General features: G+C 38.5%; 1 protein-coding gene across 1 annotated transcript in view; it reads left to right on the top strand.

Moving 5' to 3' along the window:
* SLC2A13 (solute carrier family 2 member 13) overlaps nt 1-25771 on the top strand; it is a 2419048-nt gene that overhangs the window by 888656 nt on the left and 1504621 nt on the right. The window lies entirely within an intron of this gene.

Here is a 25771-nt window from a genome sequence, read left to right on the forward strand (position 1 = left end):
TTTGCAGTCATCTGCGAACTTGGTCAGCCACACTCCTTCCATGTTGGCCTGTACCTCCGAGAAATATATACCGAACAAGAGAGGTCCCAGGACTGAGCCTTGTGGGACACCACTTGTAACTGGTTTGGAGTCTGACATGGCTCCAGCAACTCTAACCATGTGGGTTCTGTCCTTGAGCCAGTTTGCAATCCATCTAGTGACATAGGGGTTTATATTTAAGCTGGTGAGCTTATCTATAATGCCCGAGTGGGGTATTGTATTGAAGGCTTTTACAAGGTCCAGGTAGGCTGTGTGGACCACCTTCCCCTCATCAATGGCCTTGGTGACTGTTTCAAAGAAATCAACCAGGTTTAAGAGGCAGGATCTGCCCTTAACAAAGCCGAACTGGGTAGGATCCAGTGTCTGTAGGTCCCCAATATCTTTATTTATGAGGTCCATGATGATCCTTTCCATAGCTTTGCAGACCAAGCTAGTCAGGCTTATGGGGCGATAGTTTCCAGGATCCGTTGAGGCACAACCTTTATGGAGAGGGACCACTGTTGCTGTACGCCACTCTTTGGGCACATATCCTGTAGTAAGGCTGAGATTGAACAGTAGTTTTATGTTTGGGTTTAGCTCTTCTTGGAGTTCATGTAGGACGCAGCACGGGAAACCGTCTGGTCCCATTGATGCTGTGTTTTTTGCTTTGGAGAGGGCTTCTCTTACCTGAGCATCTGAGATGTCAGGGGGGCAGCACTCTGCTGGGATAGATATTTGCCCTTTTGGTGGGGTGGGGGGAGTTTGCGCTGAACATGTCAGCTAGGATGTTGGCAATGTCTGTGGGTTCGGTGTATTTTTTGTCATTTTGGACTAATTCTGAGCATATCTGGGAATTACCACCCAGGTTCCTAACATAACTAAAGAAAGCCTTGTGATTATCCTTAGTGTCCTGTGCAATTTTTCTCTCGAAGCTGGCCTTAGACAATTTTATGAGTGCCCGTAATTTTTTGCTAATACTGATCAGTGATGCCTTCCCTTTTTGGGATTTTGCTCTATCATTTAGTAGCTTCCTCCTTCTATTGTATAGTTTATTTATGGCTGGGGTTCACCAGACAGGACGTCTGCCTTTGGAGGATTGGGTCTTGGTTTTATTTAGGATCGCATGATCCATGCATTCCTGAAGGTGTTCATAGAATGCATTTATAAAGGATTCTGCGGTCTGGGCCGTATTTTCCACAGGCCCGGGGGCTTTGAAGGATTCTACCTCGGTTTTGGGGAGTGTGAAATTTGCTTTAGAGAAGTTTTTCACTGTGGTTTTCTGGGCAGGGGGTGGGGTCGGGATGTGAATATCTAGTGTGAGATTAGTTTATGGTCTGATCTTACCAGTGAGGGATACACTTCTGGTCTGGAGCATAGAGTCCCCATGTTGGTGATGATCAGGTCCAGTATGTTTTCCCCAAACACTATTAGAAAACAGCAACTTCCAAGAAGAACACAAATTCAACCAACACCATGCCAGTAAAGCATTTTATTGCAATCTGGTACCTCGGCCTTTCGCCTTCAAAGGGTCACAAATACAAAGTGCTGTTAACTATTATTTATACAAAAAATTAAGTTAATCAGCACTAATTATTCAATTAACTTATTACATCATTTCATAATCAAATTTTAAAGTGCTCTACCAGTGTTTCTTTTCTTATATATCAAGATTAAAAAATACAATCAGAATCAAAATGCCTTCAAATATAATATTCTTGAACTATAAAGTTCCATATATTTTTATTAACAAATATGTGAAAGAATGAATTTAATATTGATTGCTACTAAGTAATTCATACTATTTGTAAAAAAAACAAATATTAATCATTAAATATTATGTATACATTTTGTATTTATTATCTTACTATATATCAAAATACACTGAAATGTATGAGATATAAAAAATATTATCACTTATATAAGTCCTTTTTATCAAATATCTAATAATCTATAATGACTATAAAGACTTTTTCATAAAATTTGATCTTTTATAAACAATTATAATCTTTACGTGCCATTTATATATAGGGGAATTAGTTAATATTTAAATACTTAATTCTAAATTTAATCCATGTGGTTTCAATGTATTAAATTTCAGAATCATTCTGGTCTCTAATTCAAGTAATTTTTGAACCAATAAACCCCCATTTTCACAATTGAAGGGTTTACCCAAAACACAACATTTTAAACTGCCTGGGTCACCTTTATGTTTTTCCAAAAAATGTTTGGCCACCGGACTAAGTTCATTTTTGTTCCTAATATCTTTTAAATGTTCTAAAATTCGAACACGAACCATTCTTTTTGTTTGTCCTATGTACCAAGTATTATGGCATGAGCAACCTAGGATATATACCACTCCAACTGATTTACAGTTGAAACGATATCTAGCTTTAAAAGACACACCATTGATATTTGTTAAATTAATAATTCTTCCACAAACACTGCACTGCCCACATATATAAGTACCTACAATAATATTTCTCCTTTCCTCTTCACCTTTACTGAAAAAGTTATAATTTAATAACTCCTTCAGATTTTTCCCTCTTTTATAAGAGAAAATTACGTTTTTGGGGAACATAAAACCTATATTATCATCCTCACAAATCAGATACCAGTACTTTCTTACAATATTGCATAATTCTTTTGATAAAGGGGAATATTTCGTAACAAAAATAATTTAAACTCACTGACCTGAGTATCATCTTCATTTTCATTTCTTCCCCTCATTAAAGAATTTTTTCTTCTTTCTGCTGTTAGAGGACTTTGTCTTTCCTGTCTACGTTTATATTGTTCATATTCAGAGTGGTCTGTAATTCCTAGTACTTTATTTTTTGAAAATAATAAATGGTCTTTTTTATAACCTCTCTTGGATAATCTTAATTCTACCTTACTTAGCTCATTATACCTGTCATTAGTATCACTAGTATGGTCATATATCCTTTGAAATTCACCAAAAGGTAATGACCAAATCAAATGTTCCGGATGCATACTCTCTGCATGTAGGAAGATGTTTACAGAAGTTTCTTTCCTATAAGGTCTATACCCTATTTTTCCATCTTCATGAAACAAAGTTATATCTAAAAAATTAATCTTATTTCTATCAAATTCATAAGAAAAATTTAAACCATGACCATTGTTATTTAATTCTTCAAAAAATTCTAGAAATTCAGTAATCTCACCACTACATATCAGTAAAAGATCATCAATGAACCGCTTGTAGAATATTACATTTTTTCGATAGAAAGAAGTTAAATAAATATATAACTTCTCAAAATAACCCATGTAGAGAATGGCATATGAGGGCGCAAAGGCAGCCCCCATAGCCGTCCCTTTAATTTGAAGGTAGAAATCATTATTAAAATGAAAATAATTGTGAGAAAGACAAAATTCCAACATTTGTATCAAAAAAGTGGTTCTAGGACAGTCTCCCAACATATCTTGAACAGCTTCAAGCCCCCATCTTTTGTTAATGTTAGTATACAATGCCTTCACATCAATAGTTACCCAATAGTAACTGTTGTTCCATTTAACTTTAACAATTTTGTCTAATAAATCCTGAGTGTTAGAGATGTGAGCTGTAATTTTAGATAGGTGACTTTTTAAATGGAAGTCCAAAAAAATATTAACTTTGCTCAAAAAAGAATCTTTGCCTGATACTATGGGCCTTCCAGGAGGCTTAGATAAACTCTTGTGCACTTTCGGTAATGCATAAAAGGTTGGCGTCATCGGTTTTTTTACGTATAATTTTCCTACATCACTTTGGTTGAAGAAACCAAGACGTTCCCCTCTTTCCAAAAGATTCAACAATTCACTGTTAAATTCTGTAATTGGGTCCTTAATTAGGCATAAATATTCATCTTGATTTTTCAACAAATCATAGACCATTTCACAATAATCTGATTTATTTAACACTACCCAATTGCCACCTTTATCTGCACATTTGAAAATAAATTCCCTTTTTATTTTTTTTCAAATGTTTTAAAGCCATCCATTCATCTTTATTTAAATTGTAGTATTTGAATACATTTTTCAGACTTTCCATTAAAACTGTTATTTCTTTAAATACTATTCTGAAAAAAGTAGAAATTGCAGGTACTTTAATGTAAGGTGTAAATGTACTGTCAGATGCAAAATATGGAATAGCCATTTTACCATAACCAGTAAAAAACATTTCACCATCCTTAGTATTATCAAGTGTGTCTTCATAAACTAAATCTAAATCAGCATTTTCATAGTCATAAACAGATAAATTTAATAGTTCATTATCATCATTTTCAGTGGAAGTATAAACATCATTTTCACATGTTCCATCACTTAGATTTGTATTGTTGTCATTATAGAAAAAAACTTTTAAATACAATTTTCTTACAAATTTTTTAAGTTCAAAATAAATATCACTTAATGAGGGAAAAAAAGTTGGTACAAACTTACTTCCCCTTAGCAATACAGATCTCATAGCTTGATTCACAACTAAATGAGACAAATTAACCAAGCATAAATTATGCTCAAATGAATTACTTACTTGCTCATTCCTTAAAACGATTTCTACCCTTTCGCCCATTTCTCCCTCGACCAGATTTGTTGGTCTGAAAGGAAGTATCAGCGGCAGAAGTGTTAGAAGAAGAGCCATTTGTGCAATCTATTTCACTTTGTCCATTTGTAATGTTAGTAAAAGTCACATTTTTAACATAATTCCTTTCCCGTTCCCCTGAAGACGCTGAAGCACTGCGCTGTGTCTGTTGATTTCACGGGTTTTTTCTAATCTTGGATCTGCTACGTGAAGTATCGCGTTGCCATGAAAATAAGACTCCACTTTCGTAGTCCTTCATGTCACGTATGAGCTTGTTCCTTTTACGTGACAGAATGTCTGTTTCTAATTTACTGATTTTGTCCGTAATTTTTGTGAACTGCATCTTAAAACAGGACTCCCCCACCACCTCATCCTGTAGATGCAGAATTTCCTTTTTTAACTTGTCATGCGCTCTCTGGTTCCATTTGATTAGTATATGGAGCCACTTATTAGTACACTCAAGAGATGCTGCCTCCCATTCATTTAACAGATCATGTTCTTCTTCAGCGAATTCAGTAGCGGGTAGCTTATCAATATGTAAACCTCTCGGTGGCAGGTTTAGGTCTACATACTTTTCAAGAAGGCAAGTGTCCAAGAATAAGGCTATTTCCTTATTCATAAGTCTTTCCAAGGAGCAAAAACGATCATCAATCTGCTTGTTTATGCCCATATTCCAAACATCAAAGTTAGAGTTGGAGAACTTTTTTTCTCTTTCACTTACTATCTCGGCAAAGCAGGATGCTCCCACTGGATTTAAAACTCCACTTGATTGAGTCATAACTGGCAAATAGGTGCTGGCAGCAACAAACCAATTCCACAAACACTATTAGAAAACAGCAACTTCCAAGAAGAACACAAATTCAACCAGCACCATGCCAGTAGAGCGTTTTATTGCGATCTGGTACCTCGGCCTTTCGCCTTCAAAGGATCACAAATACAAAGTGCTGTTAACTATTATTTATACAAAAAATTAAGTTAATCAGCACTATGTTTTCCCCTCTTGTGGGAGTGGTAACAAGTTGTTCCTTAGCATTTGAGTTTATAAATTCTGGGAACCTTTGGGCTAGGGTGTTGGAGCTAGAGTAATGCTCCCAGTCTATGTTTGGGTAGTTGAAGTCGCCCAGTATAATGGTGTTTGGAGAGACCTTCATATTTTCCAGTGTTCTCAGGAAGGCTGAGTGGGGTTCCTGGGTTTGGGAGGGTGGTCTGTAGCAGGCTATAAACTGGAAGGCAGTTTTACCCACTGTTAGTTGCACATGGATAGTCTCTGATGCTTCGTGCTTTGCCACCAATCTGGAGGTGTGGGTATCTTTGATGAATATCGATACTCCCCCTCCTTTTGTGGTTCGATCCAAGTTTTGGGGCCGAAAAGCATGGTATGAGGTATAACCTGGTAGTGCTGGGGTGCTCTCGGGAGCCCTGCACCAGGTTTCTGTTACTGCACAGATATCGATGTTCTCCATGCTAAGGAGAGTTTCGTGTGCATTCATCTTGAGGTTTAGACTTCTGGCATTGAGTAGCATTACTCTTAGTTTCTTATCCCTTGTTATACCTATGGAGGTGGGTTTGTCTTTTGAGCCTTGCCTAAAAAAGGCACTATGGGGGTAGCAAGAGCTTTTGCCAATATCCGAAACCCAGGGGTGACAGGTGCAAGCCATCCCTCGCGAAGCATCGTGGCTTGTCGAGCATATCATCCCAAGCTGACAGGCATTGGATCCCCTTTGAATGACACCAGTACTTAAGCCAATTGTTGAAATTGATCATCTTGTCTTCATACTGTGGCATCATTCTTGGTGAGGGTAAGATGCTACTCAAGGTCAGGGTCATACCGGCCTGGGCTACATGCTCAGAGAGCTCCTCTATGTCTCTTTTCATGTAGTCCAGGGAGGTATGTCTCAGGTCATTCACACCAGCATGGACAATGACTGAGTCATATTTGTACTTGCCTTGGAGTGACCTGAGTGCTTGTGTTATGTGGCAGATCCTAGCGCCCGACAGGCTGCTCACCGTGACCCTCTCCTTATTCAGCCTGGTGAGCGGGACGTCAGTGTGCCTGATGATAGAGTCACCTATTACAAGTGTATCAGGTGTGTTGTTTAGTCTTAAGGTCTGTGACTGTTCAGCACACTGGCTTTGTGAGATATGTGTTGCACGTGTTTTGTTTTGGGGTAGCGGTTGCTTGGGTGTCTGCTTTGGAGGTCTCTGCTGCTTAGGCAGATCTTTATTTAGAGCCTCGAGTATGTTTTGTGTGATTATGTGTTTGGTTTGCTGTTGTGGTAGGTCTATGTGAAATTGGAATTGTAGTGAGTGTGGTTTCCTTCTCCTCCTGACTGGTTATGCCAGTACTGAGTTGAGAGAGCTTAGCCTCCAGTTTGGCTATATGGTTGCATCGCTCACATGTGCTGGAATTTGTTGGGAGGAGGAGAGGGTTGTCTGTGTACATGAGGCAGTTGTAACATTGCCTCAAGATTCCCAGATTCACCAGCTGGACCGGAGAGGAGATTGACAACTGACCTTTGGACATGCTAGAATAATATTGTGAATTCCTTAATAATTGAAAACAAGGACCAGTGGGGAGTGAGGGTGTAGTGCTTTTAATTTTTAGTGCTGACTTATATAATTGCTTTAGTGAGCAAGTGCCAGGTAACTTAAGTGCAATGTGTTACAGGTAACTTAAATGCAAAAACGACAAACAGTAGCTTTCTTTCAAGTGAAACAAGGAAATAAGTACAGTAAGCAATGCAGATATCACTAGTGATCCACAGAAGCACTGAGAAGCCGCGTATTAGGTGGAATTAGCGTTCCAGGGAAATAACAAGCATATAAACCAAGCTAGATTCAGCAGGCCTGGATCTAGTCTATGCTACAGCAAACAAGGTGTACCAATTTCAGTAAGATACAGTTCAAATTTAAAAACAAGTTTAAGGGGATTTGTTGCCTTTTGAATCTTGTAGCATTCTTTGAAGAGGCAACATCAACTCTCAGTGGTATTAGCACTGTGTGGTTGTTATTATTACCTTCCTTTCTAAAAATGTTTCTCTTAACATGGCAAGTTATACTAACACTGTCTCAAGAAACAGCATTTTCCTTCAATTGTCACCAAGTATCCATTTCTCTCACTCATTTCCACAGTCCTTCTCTCACTCATTTCCACAGTCTTATGTGTATTTGCAAAACCCTTTGCCAGGATGACAACTGCTTTTGGGAGTTAATATATTTCATTAACATATATTCATCCATACCCTTGTGCATCCTTTCTTTCATAATTTATGACTTTTGCCAAGGATATATGGTAAAACTGCGGAGAATAAGATTAAAACACATAAGAGCAGTACACAGCAAACTGAAGGCTCTGCATTTTCGTAGGCAAGATTGTTTCATGTGTCATTCTGTGGAAGTGTCTAAATAAGGTTCGGCATTCTGTGTAACCCCAGTCAACTTGACACCACCCAATACCACTACACACCCAGGGGTAAATCTTACTGTTGTGTTCTGTGAATTGATAACTGGCGCGGTATTCCCATCTCTGCATCCAGCTATTTATTAAAATATTACAGCTGTATGTGCACATGATACATGTACTTACTCATGCATAATGCTGTAGACTGTAGTTGCCGGCTGGTTCTCTAAGTGTTGAATGCTAACTTTCTTAGAGGGCTGAATGTCAACCAAACTAATGCACTGTGTGAAAAAGGCAACATGCCAGCTTTGTCATATTACATTTAAACATTTATCTTGATTAGGGATTGTACAGCTGCATCTAAACAGCTATTTGGGCAGATCTTAGTAAATGCATTTGCCCTTAGATTAAGCAGTATTTCGCTACTTCTTTTGCACCTGAATCCTTTCAGGTTGATTTCAGAGTCGGCCTTTGAAGGACCATAACTTTAGTGCTAGAGATGAGAATGGCATTCGTTATAGCTACAGGCAGAACATTATGCATTTTCTGTGAATGGCATTTTTATAGCTACAGACAGAACATGATGTATTTTCCTTATTCTGCTAAACCATTCAGCAGCACTTGATACTGTACATCAAAACATGTTAATAAAATATCGTGCTTTTCAGAAGTAGTTAAATAATGGAATACTGATATGGTCTGAATTTTACCAGATGAATCAGCCACAAGTAGTAAAAATGGCTCTAGTGTCATCTGGACTTGGTTATCTGAACTGTGGTGTACATCAGACATCTGCTTATTTTTAAATGTGTCATCTTTGCGGTGCTGTTATTAGAAGGCATGTTCTGAAGATTCACTACTCTAACGATAGTTCTCAGATAAACTTATATTGATTGTTTTTCTTATTTAATGTAATCTATTCTGTAGAGCTTTGTTTCCACGGGATTCAAAAATTGAATGTTTTCAAATTACTGTGAATTAAATCCTGAGGAATAGAAGCTATGCTGTTACCTAGACAACTAAAAAACAGCGTGCAAAAAAAAGATTACATTTCCAAATATAATTCCAATAAGAGAAATGCCAAAATGTTGAAACAATGCTAGGTGAACCTTGAATCCCAAGTTTTAACAATTTTATCTTATCAGAGTATTGTCTTTGTTTATTAACCTACTTTCTGAAGAAAATATGTTCAATGTAGAGCAAGACCTTGGTATGTTTAGACAGCACTATTGTAAAGCTATGTGCCTCAGACAGTCATAAAATTGTCTCTTACATCCGAAGCTAATTGAAGATAGAAGTGCATGGAAAAATTCAGATTTATATGGATCTCTGTTCATAATACTTTCATTAAGGAGGTTTCTGCTGGCAAGTCTGAAAGTCTGAACTTAGTAGGGAAGATTGTCGAAAATTATTGAAGGAAAGTGATCGGATTTTTAGAAGATCATACCAAACAAATGTTACTGAGTTCCATTAACTGATCATAGCAGAAGCAAAAAGAGTACGACTTGGTTTTAGACCTTAGTAATACAGTGCCCTGTTTATATTACTGCTTCTGAGCAGGGCGAATACTTGAGCATAGAAGAGAACTGGTTAAAAAGGTGGAAAGGTGGCTGTAGAACAGACCAACAGTATAACAATGGGGGGACAGTACCGCCATCAGAAACAAACTTAAGTAATGGAGTTTGAGTGTTTTTCATGCCACCTGGATCTTCGTTTTGCTTGTCATCAACATTTTACATAAGGCATAGAAGACAGGACCAACGTCTTTTCTTACTTTACAAAACTAAAAAAGAAACAGGAGATGGAAGAGACAATCGTAAGAGAGAACATGAGAAAGGTAGTAACTTGGGTCAAGAGATGGCAGTTGAAGTAAACTGATGAGCATTTCAAGATGCTGCACATGAAGGACAGTGACCTTTTCATGGCATGCAAGTATGGAGGGTTTAGTTTAAAGCCATGACAAAATACTTTTTTCCATGGATTAGCTGTAACTACAGCACTGAATCATCCAGAACATAGTGAAAAAGGCAATAACCAAGGCCAGCAAGGCATTAGAATGCATCTCTAAGACCATAGACTCCAGTGACAAGGAGGAATTTCTTCCACTCTGTGGGTCATTTGTAATACTTTGGTCTTGTTCTGGAATCTAGTAGGTAGAGAAGAAGGCACCCAAAATGATAAAAGAGGCAGAAATGAAATCTTACAGTGAAACACTATAGATGCCTTGGTTGTTGTTTCTGTAGGATAGTAGGGAAAGTTTTGGATCAGAAGATCATTAATAGGAAACCTGAAGGAGACAAACTGAAGATGAAGAATGGGGGGGGGGATGACTTCCACACTAAAATTGAGGGGGGCAGGGGCAACGGGAAGTATTGTTTCTATGAGGTGCCAGTGGACAAAAGGCATATGCTGCTAGACTGGATAATGGGCAGTAGAAGGTATAGTTGTGAAAACACACCTCTCAACTGTACAGGTTTTTGCAGAATGTCCAGATTTTTGGCTCATTCCTCATAAAATTTGTGGTTTTCCGGCAAATCACTGTGATGGACTGAGGATTGAAGTCAGTAAATAATGACATACATTTGAGTTTCAAACTTCAATTCCTTCAGAAAATGTATGTTAAAACAAACTGTGTTACTCTAGCAACATTTTAAGTTTATAAGAGTAATATTTAAAATACGTCCCTGTTTTTGGGCCTTTGTCTCCCCATTTTGTCGGGCTTTGTCAAGATTACTTGCACTTAGAGGTATGTGTGAAAGTAATCTTCAGTCAGTGTTGAAATAGATCACTGTTGCAGTAGCATGGAACTATAAAGGATGTATCCACCAAGGATCAGTCATCTGGCCTGAAAACGAAGCTTTTGGGCTCCTTACACACACACACACACACACACACACACACACACACACACACACACACACACACACACACACACACACACAGACACACACACACGCGCACACACACACACACACACACACTTAAATGCAGACATACAGGCAAAAAAAATTCTTGCCCCAAGTAAAGATGGTCTTATATGCTAAAAGAATAAGAAGAACATGGGACAGGAAATCCTTACCCTGGCCAAAACAAACAACTCCACCAAAAAATGTATACATAGATAGAATCAAGGTGATATCAATATATATAAAAGGAAATAACGGGGAACAGAGGGAGGGTTACAGTACTGTAACAGTAATCTATTCAAACATCTGCTGTTATAGTAAGATTACTTCTACATCTGCATCATGTTCCTCATTAGATGAATATTGCTGTAGCATATAGCAATATGGGATGATTGCCAGAGCCCAGATAGCAAGGGGGAGGATGGGAGACCATTATCCAGATCCCCTGAAGAATTATGTTCTAATGCTTTATAAAAGTGTGCACAGATGACCAAGCAACTGCATCTGAAATGGTCAAGAGTCCACCCCTTCCAAAATGCTGTAAACATTGTTATTGCCCTAGTGGAATGAGCCTTGGCCTTCTTAGATAAGGATTGGTCATGGTAGGAGTAGCAGAAATTGAACAGAGTTGGAGAACCATCTGAAAGTCGTGTCTTTTGGCACAGACTGACCCATTTTCTTTCCCCTCAAAAGAAATATAGAGCTTGTTCAAAGCTCATGAAGTCCTTTGTTCTGTTAATGTAATATCTGACCTGTCTGTGGGCATCCAGAGAATGCAGAATTCTTTCTGTCATTTTCATTTTCAGGAAAGAAAACCAGGAGATGGGATGCACTCATTTAAGGTAAATTTTGAAACTACTTTAGGCATAAAGTAAGGACTGGTTCTTAAATTACACTGTCTTTATAAATGATTAGAAAGGGTTGGGCTACCGTAAGAGCCTTCAAATCAAATATTCACCTAGCTGAAGTCAGAGCAATGGAAGAACAGCCTTTCTTGTCAAGAATCTCAAGTCATCCTAATGAGCTGTTTCAAAGTGTATGTGTGTAAGCTTTTCTAGTATAAAATTACGATCCCACCTGTTTCTTTGATATCTGGCTATGTAAAAGCCTTTTCAACAAATATTTCACTTTTTATAAAAGAGAAAGGGGGATCCAAATGCAGACTAGCAGAAATGGCTGAAACAATGATTTTGATGAAAGAAGGAGAGAGGCCTGAACTGAGCAATTTAAACAGATACTGTAGCACCAGATGGACTCCCACCTTATAAGGATCCTGATTCTTCTTTTTGACAACAAATAGACAAATAGAACATCTCTTCCAATTAGCCATATTTAACACTGGCTGCACATCCTCAGAGAAAAAATACCTTAATAGAATTCTGTCATCCAGGCAGTCATTTGAATGAAGAATTATGTGAACCCATGATCTCATGCCCTATGTGAGCAAGTCCATTTTGTGAGGAACCTTGAGGTAATTACCCTTGTCCATTTTCATAGAATGGGAGAACCAGTGCTATCTGGGCTGAAAGGCAGTTACCAAAATTATCTTTGGTGAGCCATTTGGATTCTTTAAACTCTGGTAATTGTAAAGACCAGACATGCGTACATGAACCTTCTTAACCATGAGAAAGAAAATACATCTGTCTCCCAGGCTTTTGTGCAAGGGCTCCTAAAGCAGAACATCTTCAGTTATGTATTAAGAATGGAGGCAAACAAATGTATTCTAGGAGTTCCACATATATGATTTATGACGTGGAATACCCCAGGGTTAACTTCCATTCACATGGGTTTATTCTGGGTCTGCTCAAGGTGTCTGCTACAATGTTCTACTCTGAGAGAATGTAAGAAGCCTGAAGGGATAGGCATTGCTGAGTTGCAGTTTCCCAGGCTAACATGGCTAGACTGTGAAGAAGGAAGGACCCGGAACCTCCTTGTTTGTTCATATAACATATCACAGTGGTATTGTCTGTGATCACTTGAAGAGGCTTTGGCATCCTTAACTGATGCAAGGTTTTGAAAGGTTGTGTTCTTTTACATTGATGCATTGTTTCTTAAACTGTGTGTCTCAGATACCCTGCACTGAGTCCTTTGGGTAAGTCATCCTAAGCTAAGTACAATGCATCTGTGAATTTTACTTTTGCAATCTGACTAAAGAAATCATTACAAATGCGGAGGTTATGAATCCTAGAATTTTGAGAAATTCTCTTGCTCTGGTCACTGTTTGAAGAGAAAACTGAAGACACTAGTTTTTAATAACAGATTTCCTTGTTTTGAGGGGGAGAGGCCATCATTAAGAGTGTCCAGCTGACAATTAAAAAAATGATTTTGTGAGATGGAGTTAGGGACAACATTTAGAAGGAATTATAAGTTTTGAAAGCAGAGAATCCAAAACTTTTGGAAAAAAAATCTACAAAAATAAGGAAATTGTCTAATTAGGGGAAGATATGGATGCCCTGGAGCCTGCTGATGCTAACCATTTTGAAAATGCATTTTATTGATTTATATCATTTTTATGAGGAGAAACCTTCCCCTAACGTAACTCTCTTCTCTTGCAGCTTAATTCAGACACCGAAAAATGGGTGCTCTCCTACTGGAAGGAACCCAAAACTTTTGAACCCTCCCGACCTGGACATATTAAGGAATTACCCTCCCTCTGTCTATCAAGAAACCTAAAGGGAATTTGAAAGTGTAGGTTAAATATACTTAATGAATGTTTGAAGAAGTGTTTTATGTTTACTGGCTTGCACAACCGCACGGACAAAACGCACTGCCGACAAATAAACCACTTTTGGATTTAGATATATTTTTCTCCCCACTTTAACCACTAGATGGCAGCAAACCCTTAGATAACTAACCTACTAATTCCTGAGCCCAAATACAAAGCCTTACTTCCAGCTATCCCTCCTAACCTGTCCCTACTCATTCCTAAGCTATGCATAGTGTTAGCCTGCACACACTACAGTACAGTTTTAACCTCAGCAGCCATATGTAGGCAACCTGGCAATTATAACAATTAAATTCAGTGAAACTCAGAAAGGGTCTGACCTACCTGGAGGGAACCACAAGCTATTCCTCTGTGATTGATTGTTTTTCTAGCAAATACAGGAGGCTCGGTTTGTCCCCCATCCCCACTTCAGTTACCTTTATACCTATATACCACACCCACACACAACCACTCCCACCTCCAACACCCCTCCCTAACTAGTCAAACCTACCATCCAATTAAGCTACACACACCTTCTATCAACACTCTCTATCACTCCCCACACTACCCTCTTCCAACAACACCCCTTACTAACCTACACTATGATATCAATATCTAAACCCTCACACACTCAATTCCTACTATATACCATTTGCATCACTTCCCTCACTCTACTAACCACCATTGCCAGTTACCAAACATCACTTACCTACACATTATTCATCCCGTTCAAAGGAACATCCCAAAATACTACAAACCCCAAACCATATTCACAACTAACCCCATACAACTATCACATCACCATTATCCACCACCTCAAACAGAAGCTATACCCATCAAATAGCCAATCCCACACCACTAAGTACATAAAACTCATCGACAAACTAGTCAAACTTTATGTACACCTGAAAACAGCAATAATATGATGCGGTGACATACACCCCAACCCAGTCCCACTCAGTCCAGACAGACCAATCCCAGACCTAAATACAGCCCTACTCCAAAGGCCCACAAACTCACTCCTCATCATAAATCTAAATATTAGAAGCATCTTAAATAAGTTCCATGACGTCCATGCCTTAATCTCCTTTTACCATCCAGATGTGATTCTGGCAGAGACCTGGCGTAAGCCACTAATTCAAGATAATGAAATCACAGCACCAGGCTACAATATAATCAGAAATGACAGAGTAGGAAAAAGGGGTGGAGGAGTAGCAATACTATATAAAACTCACCTTATCTTAGAAAAACTAGACATAACAACTCCAGACTTGGATAACATTGAACTCATCCTCACTAAACTGAAACGTAACCCATAGAAACACATCAACATTATAGGATGCTACATCCCCCCAGAGAACAATATTACCACCACAGATAAACTCCTAGAATGGATAACCAACACCCTTCTCCAAGAAAACATCCTATTAGGCGACCTTAATATTGACTGTGACAACTGCTCCAGCTTAAACCCTATCTCCCATATCAACCTACATGGACTAACCCAATTTATAACTTCCCCCACCTGAACAGACAAGAGAATCAAACATGAATCTATACTAGACTGGATACTAGTATCTCATCCTTCCCATATATCTCACGCTGGGTGCCTGCCAGACACCCTCAGTGACCACCTAGTTACATTTCTAATAAGAAGCAAAACCCTCCAACTGACCCAAGAAACTGTCAGGGAATGTAGGAATAGAAAAAACTTCAACCAACTCAACTTCAGTAATGACCTAGAACTATGTAACTGGACCCCCCTAAAAACTTTAGATCTTGATGAAGCAGTGCTATACTTCAATACTACCTTCAATAACATACTTCACCACCATGCCCCCCATAGAACTACAAGAATCAGAACTAAACATGTGCCTTGGCTAACTTTAAATACTAAAACATTACTCCGAGATAGGAACAAGGCATGGGCAAACTATCATAAAAGCAAATACCAAATAGACAAACAAACATATACCATCAGTTATGTAACAAAGTCAAACAACAACTCTAACAATCCAAACTGATAAAAAAAGAGGACCGTGAGATACCACTGAGCAAATTCTTTAATGAATTGAGCCCTTTCGTCAGGCGTTCTCCACTAGACAGAATACATTAACAAAATCACACACAATTCCAGGCCAGTTAAATACAAAATGTTGCAGTCACATGATGTTAAAACAATCAATACATTGGTTAAAACTTCCCTATACATTTTAAAATGAACATGACTGAATGTGCCATTACTTAATCAATAAGCCATGAAATCTTGAAAACATAATTGATAAAAAACAAACTATACCTGTTGTCTGAATACTGATAACGTGAAACCATATTATAAGTAAAAACACTTGCTGGATGCGTGTCTATACATTTACAACATTATGTGCTAAACTAAATGTGACAACCTACTGCTAAAAAACATTCATTGAATGTTTTTATTTTATTTTGTTATGAACCTTTTCATCCCCTATGATGTATATAATACAACATCATGGTAAAATTACTCTTGAAAATCAAAACCATGTTGTTGGTGAACCTACCCTTGTGTATGTCAAGAAAAATGAAACTCCGATTTGAGTTTCAAGTAACTGGAAATGGACAGTGTTTCATTCAACCCATGATTGTTGTCTACTGCATTGCACCTCAATTGCCAGAGCAATTCTCTATATTCCAAGACTACTTCAACTGGCCCACCCCTTGTATCATCACTCTGAACTTGTTCCAAAACTGAAAATTTAAAATGATATGGGTGCTCTAAAATGTGTTTGGCCAGTGCATTCTTGGAATTACCTTTTTTGATGTCGTAAACATGCTGGTATATACGTTTATATAATTTATTAATTGTTTTACCTATGCAAAATTTTTCACATAGCTGACAAATCACTATGTACACCAATCCCTTTGCTCTGGCAGTTGAATTTTTTATTCAGGTGCACATTCCCACAACCTTTTATATGTATACTCTTGGTGAACAATGTCCACATTTTCTCATCTGTCCGACTTCTCTTTTGATAGTATTGGATTCCGATATATTCTTGATACTTCTATCCTTTTTATAAATCACTTTAGGTTTCTCATTTAACAAGGATTTGCATTTATCATCTAATGTCAACACTATCCAATTATTGTATATAATTTGTTTGATATCAAAAAAATACACTGTTGAACGTGAGTAACATTGCATCAGTGTAAGGGGTGGCCATCATTTCTAATTGAGCAACATTATGAATTTTCCCTAGAGGGGGGTCTATTCATGTCACCCCCAGTACTTAGGAGTGGATAAAACTGCCCCAACCTTCTTTTGTTAAAGACCTCCTCCAGAATAGGATCAATAAAACTAGTGGGATAGTCTCTCCAAATTAACATGTCTCTAAGTTGTCACATCTCATAAGTAAAGTCGGACAACTTACTGACCATCCTAGAAATTCTAACACCCTGTCCCTTAATTAATGATTTCTTCTGATATATTGGATGGTAACTATCAAAATTTAACAGGGTGTTAGAATATGTAGCCTTTCTATACAAAGTTGAAGAAAATTTCTTATTGTAAACATCTTTACTAATAGTGATGTCCAGATAATTGATGGACATAGGATTACTTTCCCTGGTAAAAGTAAGAAAATCAGTACTTGTGTTCAGATAGTTATAAAATTCAATCAACTGTTCTGATGTGCCATCCCATGACACCAGAAGGTCATCCAGGAACCTGCCATAAAATTTAAATGTTTTAAATAAATCATATTTGAAGACATATTTGATCTCCTATTGTATGAGAACAATATTAGCAAATAAGGGGGTGCAGGCTGCCCCCATTGCAACCCCCATTCTTTGCCTAAATAACTGGTTTTCAAACAACAAAAAGTTATTATGCAAAATAAGTTCCATCAATGTTCTATACATTAATATTCTTGAATGCCCCCGTGTAGTAAAAGAACGCAGGTAGTCATAGAACATTTCAAGTCTTTCTTCATGAGGAATGGCAGTAAACAAATCTCTAATATCCATGGTTACTAGTAATAAATGGTCATCATGCATATCATTCTGAATTTTTTTGAGACAATCCCATGAATCTTTCAGAACATGTGTGTGTTGCTCCAAGGTGTATTTCAAGTTATGATCAATGAACTTGGCTAAATTAAACATCTTGGATGCTTTTCCATCCACGATGGGTCGAAAAGGGGGGTCATTTAAACATTTGTGGAGCTTGGGGATACCGAAAATGGTGGGAATCCGGGGATTTTTTTGCAACAGAAAAGTATGTTCACCGATGGAAATTTGGTCATTCAACAATAGATCTTGTAAAATAATATCTATATTTCTGTATGATGTGTTTAGTTGATTCTTTGAAACTTCTTCATATGAATCAATACATAGAAGTGCAAACATTTTTTCAACATATCTGTTTTGATCCATTATAATCAACCCACCACCCTTATCGGGTTTCGTAACCCAAATAGATTTATTGTTAGCTATCTCATTTAACAGTTCTATTTCCATCTGATAAATTGTTCTTTTATGTATTTTCCTCATTTGTTCAGTACAAAGATTTTCATATACTTGAAGTGTAGGATATAAAGGGGGGTTGTAAGTACTAGTTTTTTTACATAAAGAAATGTTACTAGGTAAGGTAGTATTCTCAAATTGCATCCTTAAATTAAGTTTTCTAATGAATACTTTTAAACCAAGTAAAGAATACTCTATTCTGGGTCTCCTCTTGGGCACAAAATTAAGCCCCTTTTGTAATAAGTCGGCCCAGACACCAGTAATATTCATATCCGTGTAGTTGATTTTAAAATCCCCGGTCTTGTTCAAAATGATGTTGTAAGTCTGATCCACCACTTCATCTAGTTGATCTACCATCTGTTCGTGTATCCCCTCCCCCTGTAATTCCTGCCCCTGTTCGTTGAAAATCCTGAAAGTTACCATTGCCCATCTCGCCCTGGTTGTAGTGTTGTCAGTTTCGATTTTGGAGGCGTTCTGACCTTCTTGGGCCTGCATCTAAAGGGACCATCTGTTCATTAATGTCACTGTTATTATCATCGGCAATCCTAGTAGTCACCTCCACATTACTACCATACTCATCTACATGCCCCCTGGTATTAACCAGAGGATAGGCTCTCCCCTGTTCATATTCCCCTTGTCTCTGTCAAGCTTTTTCATTTTTTTATTTTTTTTATAGACATAATAATTTTATCCACATTCACCAACACTGCGTTATAATCATTCATTTTTGTCTGAAATAACAGGTCATTACATAAACCCTCATTTATACAGTCAATTGTAGATGTCAAATTTTGTATTTTTTTTTTATCATTGTCCCATATCAAAGCATCTCATAGTTCACATCCATGTCTGTTGAACATAGCAGTCAATTCTATACCCAATTCAGAGCCTGAAACAGTACCTGTAGGGTACTTCCATGTCCGCAGTCCTTTGGGTACCTGCTGCCTTCGTAGGCATTCTTTCAGATAAGAGTTCTTGACCTGAAGTTTACAAAACTTCAAGACTTCTTTTTCAAAGTCTTTAAGTTGTTGGTTAATAGTACCTCTTTTGGACCTGCTGTTACTTCTAGTAATGTCCCATTCTCTCCCTTCATTAATCCATTCAGTTAAAGACCGAACACTCACTCCATTGTCACCAGCTTTAGCGGATCCACTATTGCCACTACCCGTGGCCGTTGAAGTCATCACGGGTTCATTTGAATTTGATGACGTACTTGTAGGACTGCCCTGTCCCGGTGGAATCAAGTCATTTAAAGAAGACGCGGTCACTTGCGAGTTAGTTCCTACCCGGCCAGGCTGGTTTTGTAAAACAGTTAGGTTCCTCCCAAAGGCAGTCATCTGGATATTCAGCGCTTCAATAAGTGCTGATAGATTCCCAATTGAAGCATTAAGCTGATGTACGGGAACCAACTCTGCAGCATCACCCACGGCTCTCGGCTCCATAAACTCTAACAATCCAAACTGATAAAAAAGAGGACCGTGAGATACCACTGAGCAAATTCTTTAATGAATTGAGCTCTTTCGTCAGGCGTTCACCACTAGACTTCTTCAAAATACATTAACAAAATCACACACAATTCCTGGCCAGTTAAATACAAAATGTTGCAGTCACATGATGTTAAAATGATCAATACATTGGTTAAAACTTCCCTATACATATAACAAAGTCAAACAACTTATTAAAATAGACAAAAATCTCCTACCACCAAAATATGCAGAATAAATATATTAGCAACCCAAAACGGTTCTGGGCTGCTGTCAACACTGTACTGCAACCAGGGAAAACAACCCCCCCACCCCCAAAATAGTAAACAACCATGACAACATCCCCACACAACTCAACAAATTCTTCACAGAAACTATCCAAAACCTAGACAACAACTAACCAAGCCCCAACAAAAACACCCTCTTCACCCAAACCAAATCTGTTACCCCATCTTCACCTTCAACCCAGTGCCAACCAAAATCATACAAAAATTACTCCCAAAAATGTAAGCCAGCCTCTACAGCTGCCAATAAAGTACCTTCTGAATATCTGCAACTAGCTGCAGAAGCAATAGCCTACTCTGTCTCCATATTAATAAACAGCTCTATCTCTTAGTGCAAAGTACTCCATCTTTGGAAAATATCTCCTATAACACCACTGCACAAAAAGGGTACCTATGTATAACTCAGTAACTATCGGCCCATAGCTATACTATCCCCCCTATCAAAACTCCTAGAGAAAGTTGTTCACATTCAACTGATGAAGTACCTCTTAGAAAACAAATTACTTTCCACTCAGCAACATGGTTTCAGACCCTTTCATAGCACCACCACCACACTTACATCATTCACTAATACCGTCAATAACCACAGAAACAATGGACTGCTAGTATCTACTACTCTCTTAGACTTATCTAAAGCCTTTGACATGGTCAACCATGAAAAACTGCTTCATGCACTAACCACCCTAAACCTCAGCATCTCCACTATTTCTTGGTTTAAGAGCTATCTAGATGGTAGGCAACAAGCTGTAAAATGGCAAAATCAGCTCTCTCCCTTACTGCCCGTCTCCCTAGGGGTACCCCAAGGCCCCATCTTGGGTCCTCTACTCTTCACCCTATTTACTAATCAACTACCATCCACTATACCCAAAGCCTTAATAGTCCAATATGCAGATGATGCCACCATAATCTGTGTAGCCAACTCCCTTGACCACCTCCTCTCCCTAACACAAGAATGCTTTTCCCTGGCAGAAACATGGATCACCAACCAAAACCTCATTCTAAACCCGGCCAAAACTAAATTGCTCCTCTTCAGCCCTCACAGATCTCCAACCCCTCATCTAACTTTACACTCTCATCTCAAAACACCACCACCATCACACCTAGCAGTCACGCCAAACTGCTAGGCCTCGAAATTGACACTAACCTTAAATTTGACATTCACATCTCCCAGACCATAAAAAGAGTCCACAGAAAAAAGGGTCTACTCTATCACAATAAACAGTTTCTCACCAGTCACTCTAAGGTTACCACAGCCAGGACACACCTCCTATCCACCCTACTTTATGCCTCCCCCATGCTTACCAATCTCCTAAAAACTGAGCTCAACAAACTAGATAGCTGTTACCATAAAATAGCCAGATTTGCACAGGATCACCTTCTAGAATCCACCACTGTGAAAACCTCAAAAAACTCCACTGGCTAGAACTCTTCCTGATCCTTCAAGTCAACCAACTAGCACTTGCTTACAAAGTACTACATCCAGGTAACACCCCAGCCCTGCAGCAACTACTTCAACCTTACACTACTACCAGATCCCTGAGATCAGGTACCCAACAGCTCTTTAAGGTAACACACTTTAAAAATGAGGCAGGTAGATCCGTTTATAGCCACTACGTCTCTAAAATCTGGAACTTCTTCCAGCCCACATAATAAATAACTCCACAACCCAGTTCAAAAAAAATATTCAAAACACACTTCCTGAATCATAGATTATGTACCTGTACCACCCCTGGATAGTAACTCATTTTTCTCTGTTTCCAGCAACTAGAGTAACAGCTTATCTACTGCTTTTTTAATGTTTGCATGGGTTAATAGTAACTCTGAACACTGTAAAGTAAACAATGTCTTTCATGTGTAAAAATGCTTATGTAAGTTGTCTAATGTACCTTTTGGTTAACGAGCTTTCTCTTGTTAACGATTTTACTGCTCTGAAGCTTTTTTCCCCGAGCCTCCACTGAAAATGTACATATATCCAGTTGGACTCTTCTGATTAACAAATGTAAAATAAATAATAAATGAATAAAATACCCTTGGAGCTGAGGAAATCTCAGAGGGTAAAGAATCAAACTGAAAATGTGAAAAAGCAACAGAGAGTCTTAAATATTGTCTAAATTTTTTGTGGAAAGAGGTGCGATAGTACATGTCTTTACAATCCAGAGTCACCATAAGGGAGGAATCGGAGGAAAAGGGGATTGAGAGATTGTCAAATATGACCTGTTATGTGATGCACAGCATGGCTTTTACAATGCCTTCAGTACCTTTACTGCCCTGGTAATGGCCACTAATATCATTTATTGCCACCAGAATGAGATATTTATTACTGCAGGTCTCTTTGTTGACATGCCAAGAGGTTTTGACATAGTCAAGCATTCCCTGCTTCTCAACAAACTTAAAAGACTCCATTTTGGGGATAACACTATCTTAAAGACAGACCCTTCCAACTCCACAGCAATGTCTCATACTCTACACAGGTGTAACACAGGGATCTGTGCTCGATCCTCTTGTCTTCTATCTTTTTGTTAAAGGTCCCCCCTAGAATTAACATATATTTAATAATGTATGCAGATGATATACTTCTGCAGTCCAGTACTAGTCATTCTGAGCTCTGCACACCATGTTACAGGACAAGTTCACTCAGTTATACAGCTGGTCCACTACTTACAAACTGCTCATCAACCCCAAGAAAACCAATTTCAAGGTCTTTGCCTCAGACAAGAAATTACCCACTGTTCTCTCTATTCTCATAATAGATCTTAATGGCAATAGAATGCCCACTGAACAGAGGTACCTAGGCCTCAGCCCTACCCTTTCCTTTGCCATACACACAGATTCTGTAATTAAGTCCTCGTTCAATTAAAACTGTTGCAAGATCAGACCCTCCTTTCACCTGCTGCTCATAAGGCCATTGCCTTGAATATGGCTTTCGTTTTCTTGTAACATATTCAGCCCAAAAACACACAGAAAACCGACTGCTGAGAATAGATTCTGCAGATTAATTGTAATAACAGACTCCTAGATATACCATTGCAGTTTGTAAATTAAAGTACTTGGAAGAAAAGTGGCCCTATTAAGCATTAGAAGCAATTTGGAATTTTTTGGCAAAGTGTTAAAAACACAGTCACTGCCCCCTTTAAGACTGAAACTACATTTACAAGATAAACCTTATGCACTCAGAAGTTCACAGGACAACAGTTTCACTCTGTTACACACTCCTTTTAAAACTGCTGTAGATGAGAGAGCCATTTCTAGACGGCGACCTGCTACCTAGAACCATTTGCCTACAGATGTCAAAAATCTAGAAATCATTAAAAGCTTCAAAGATGCACTTAAAGAGCTTCTCTTTACTAAATATACTTGCAATTGCTACCACAGTGGTTAAATTACCATCCCATATCATGAAAACTAAAATACATTTAATAAACTTTAATTAGCCTCTTTGTGTGGCATCTTACATGCAAATATTTCGCATTTATATAGTTTATGTATTTTATGTGTGATTGCACTGTATTTTATTCAACATCTTTGATTGCATTTTCTATATATCTTTTTTCAGTGCACTCTGACTGGATATTTTAATATTACTCTATTCATGTTAAGATTCAGTCTTACTATGTTCTGAATTTTACTATGTACTCATTTTGTATATATTGTTGATTGAAAGATTGTGATGAATTTTCTGCTCTTTGAGCTTAGGTTGTGGCTGAAAAGGGACTTAGTCCACTTACCCAGTGAACAAATAGTAATAAATAAATTAAATAAATAAACTTGAATGTTGAACCTTTAAATAGAGATTTAAATGGGAAAGAGTTTTGGGGACAAGGAAGATCCTTGAATAAACTCCTTGTCCTTTGAGAAGATCTGGAATCACTTCTATCACTCCCTCATATAGCAAGTCGGGACAGAATGGAAGGAAACAGAAGACTTTGGTTTTGTGGAAAGAGTGGACAGAAACAAATAAGTTTGGCTTTGTGGATGAAGTGGAAGTCCTGAGCTGAAAAGAAGGCTCTAGATGGTCTCTAGAACCCAAGCATTTGAAGTGATCTGGATCCAAATGGGAAAATAAAGAAAGAAAGTAGTAGTTAGATATTAGGATGACTAGGGTGAGGAGAGGAGGGTGGTATTTGAAGAGGATAGTCAGGCATTATTTTTGGCCTGTCATTGTTTTTGGGTGGAACCTGATTTCTTCTTGGATTTGCTCTGCCTCTGTTTTTTAAATTGCTGCATATTCCCTTTTTTTGTGAGACTGTTTAGCAGTAAAAGCAGATAGTTTCATAGGTGTGTACTAGGCTAATGACCACTTGGGCCTTTTTAGGCCTATTCATGCATCTCAAATGTCTGACAAGTGCGGGTACCCTTGATAAGTGTAAGAAGCAGAAATGAAACATTTATAAGCAGGAGCCTTGAAGACAAACTGTTTATGGGCTACCAGTGTTCATTAGCAACATAGGTGCCAAACCAGGGATGAATTTCCAGTTCTCCATCCAGTTGTCCAAGTTACACTTCAATTGGGTTAGGGAGGGGCTCTGCTTGGAAAGTCCGTCAGGCTTTGTAGGAGCACGATCTTGACTATGAGGCAAAATACCAGCTGCATTGAAAGCATCTTCCAGAACACCTATTATATGGGGAATAGCTAAAGGAAAAGCTTATAGATGAGATCAGACAGGAGGCTCCATGGACTATGATGTTTGCAGATGACATTGTGATATGTAGTGAGAGTAGGGACCAGGTTGATGAGACCCTGGAGAGGTGGAGATATGCTTTAGAGAGGAGAGGAATGAAGGTCAGCAGGACTAAAACAGAATATATGTGTGTAAATGTGAGGGAGGGTAGAGGAATGGTGAGGATGCAGGGAGTAGATTTGGTAAAGGTGGATGAGTTTAAGTACTTGGGATCAACAGTTCATAGTAATGGTGAGTGTGGAAGAGAGGTGAAGAAGAGAGTACAGGCAGGGTGGAATGGGTGGAGAAGAGTCTCAGGAGTGATTTGTGACAGATGAGTACCAGTAAGAGTGAAAGGGAAGGTCTACAAAAGGCTAGTGAGACCAGCTATGTTATATGTGTTGGAGATTGTGGCATTGACAAAAAGGCAGGAGTCAGAGCTGGATGTGGCAGAGTTAAAGATGTTAAGATTTGCACTGGCTGTGACTAGGATGGACAGGATTAGGAATCAGTATATTAGAGGGTCAGCTCAGGTTGGACAGTTTGGAGACAAAGCAAGAGAGGCGAGATTGCTTTGGTTTGGACATGTGCTGTGGAGGGATGCTGGGTATATTGGGAAAAGGATGCTAAGAATGGAGCTGCCAGGTAAATGGAAAGGAAGAAGGCATAAGATCAGGTTTATGGATGTGGTGAGAGAGGACATGCAGGCGGTTGGTGTGAAAGAGCATGATGCAGAGGACAGGAAGAAATGGAAACGGATGATCTGCTGTGGCGACCCCTAATGGGAACAGCCGAAAGAAGATGATGAGCTAAAGGAAAAGCTTATAGTATATCTCTGGATCTCTGAGGTGTCATTAATCTCCCTGGAAAATGTTTCATTTTAGTAATGGCGCCCTCTACAGGTGAATCAAAGGAACTATTCTCCGTAGACTTTAAGGAATCAGGAAGACATTTGGGAGGCGTACCCTAATACAGTTTCTTCCACATTAGACAAAGTCAGAAGCAGAGGGGGATGGACATAATTTCCTTTTTTGAGAGGAGAAGAAGCTGATTACAAGGACTTAAAACCCTAAAAAGGCCCTTGGGGGGGGGGGGGGGAGTACCAATCCTCATTAGATCCCCTAGAAGGAAGAGGAGTGGGAGAAGAGTTATGTTTAGGTTTTTGGGACTTCTTTCTAAGGTTTTTCAAACAAAGGATGTAAATCAAACCTATGAGGAACAGACCAGGGGCTACATCTTTTATC

Source organism: Protopterus annectens, chromosome 3.part1 (genome assembly GCF_019279795.1).
Source record: "Protopterus annectens isolate FY-2018-M chromosome 3.part1, PAN1.0, whole genome shotgun sequence".
Taxonomy (NCBI): Eukaryota; Metazoa; Chordata; order Ceratodontiformes; family Protopteridae; genus Protopterus; species Protopterus annectens.